Genomic DNA, 2304 nt, shown 5'->3' with positions numbered 1-2304 from the left:
GGGGAGGGATAGCAGGAGGTGGGGGACTAGTGCAGGGAGAGCATTAGGACAAATGCCTCACATAGATGATGGGGAGGTGGGTGCCGCAAACCAGCAGGGCACGCGTGTACCTATGTAACCTGCACGCGCCGCACATGCTTCCCTTAAAGAACAATAATAATTATCATCATAATAATAAGTGGCCCCTGATGGGATGGACGTCAGAGACCCATTCCTGAGATGTCAGGAGAACGTTGTGAGCGGAATTCCACGCTGGAGTTTCTCCGGGAATGGTCCCTTTGTGGGGAGCGATTTCTACACGTGATCGTAGCCTAGAGGCTGTGGCGTGATGGGAGATGGATCCTGGGGTCTTGCTGTACCCACAGGCCCTATTAAGAGTTTCTCAATACTATGGGTTTGCGTGGTCTGCCGTGAAGACACACCCTGCCTATCTATGTGTGTGTCTGTGCATCAGGAACAGACTGGACAGGGAAAACGTGGCACACAGACACCATGGAATACTATGCAGCCATCAAAAAGGAGGAGTTCGTGTCCTTTGTAGGGACATGGATGAACCTGGAAACCATCATTCTCAGCAAACTGACACCAGAACAGAAAACCAAACACCACATGTTCTCACTTATAGGTGGGTGTTGAACAATGAGAACACATGGACACGGGGAGGGGAGCATGACACACTGGGGTCTGCTGGGTGGGGTCACGGGAAGGACAGCATGGGGGTGGGGAGGGGGGAGGGATAACATGGGGAGAAATGCCAGATATAGGTGACGGGGGAATGGAGGCAGCAAAGCACCTTGCCATGTCTGTACCTAGGCAGCAATCTGCGTGATCTGCCCGTGTACCCCGCAACCTGAAGTACAAATAACAAAATCATTTTACTAGCTGGGTGTGGCGGCTCACGCCTGTCATCCCAGCATTCTGGGGGGCCGGGGCAGGTGGGTCAGCTGAGGTCAGGAGTTCGAGACCAGCCTGACCAACGTAGTGAAGCCCCCCCCACCCAAAATACAAAAATTAGCCTGGCGGGGTGGCGGGTGGCTGCAGTCCCAGCTACTCTGGAGGCTGAGGCAGGAGGATCCCTTGAACCCCGGAGGTGGAGGTTGTGCTGAGCTGACATTGCGCCACTGCGCTCCCGCCTGGGTGACACGGTGACACTCCTCAAAAAAAAAAAAAAAGAAAAATTCATTTCACCCTCTTTCTTTTATACAATTTCATACAATACCTGTCCCTTCTGTTGCTGCATTTTTTCCGGGGGGGAAATTTTAATGAGATTCAACGAAAGTCGTCGTCCATGACGCCGTCATAAATGGCTTTGATTTATTTCGTGGCATTCCACTAACCTGGGTCTGTGGAACCGTGTGTACCTACAAATAAAACGGGGTCCTGAGCTTGGAAAATCAACAGCATGTTACATTAAAGGGGTCTTTTTACCTGAAAGCACTCAGCGGGATGCCGGAGTCTCAGAGTACGGGATTCCCTTTGAAGGTGATACCCACAATTACCTCTGCCTCATAAATACGGAATGACGTTTTCGTACGCCCGGTTATGAACCGGGATACGGGTTTTCCGTCGGAGCGTTTGTCCTTGAAATCCCTTGCTGAATAAATTAAATCCGTTTCTAGAAGGTGGAAGCGGTTCTTTGATGTCCTTGCAGCGTGCGACCATATGCGGAGAGGATCGAGTTCTCTGCAGAGTTGGAAAAGGCTGGGTAAGGTCTGAACGCTTCTCTGAGGTCCTCTGTGCCCAGGCTGGAGGGCAGTGGCACGATCTCGGCTCACCGCAACCTCCACCTCCCGGGTTCAAGGGGTCCTCCCGCCTCAGCCTCCTGAGTAGCTGGGACTACAGGCACCCGCCACCACGCCCGGCTAATTTCTGTATTTTTCGTAGACACGGGGTTGCGCCACCTGGGCCAGGCTGGTCTTGAACTCCTGACCTGGTGATCCGCCCAACTCAGCCTCCCAAAGTGCTGGGATGACAGGCGTGAGCCACCGCGCCCGGTCCCCCTCTTCTGCTTTCTCCGTGCACTGGCCTGAGAAATAAAATCTTGACTAATCATGTCAGAAGAGGGTGCAGGGCAAAATATAGAAGGTGAACAGGGAAATGGGTACACGTGTAATGGCCCTAAACATGCCCACAGCCTAATCCCCATGTGGGAGATGGAATGAGGGCCCCCAAGATGTCCACAGCCTGAATCCCATGTGGGAGATGGAATAATGGCCCCAAATATGTCCACAGCCTAATCCCATGTGGGAGGCAGAATAATGGCCCCAAAGATGTCCACATCCTAATCCCATGTGGGAGACAGAA

This window comes from Cebus imitator, unplaced genomic scaffold (assembly GCF_001604975.1).
Source record: "Cebus imitator isolate Cc_AM_T3 unplaced genomic scaffold, Cebus_imitator-1.0 Scaffold708, whole genome shotgun sequence".
Taxonomy (NCBI): Eukaryota; Metazoa; Chordata; class Mammalia; order Primates; family Cebidae; genus Cebus; species Cebus imitator.
This window is presented reverse-complemented; position numbering follows the sequence as displayed.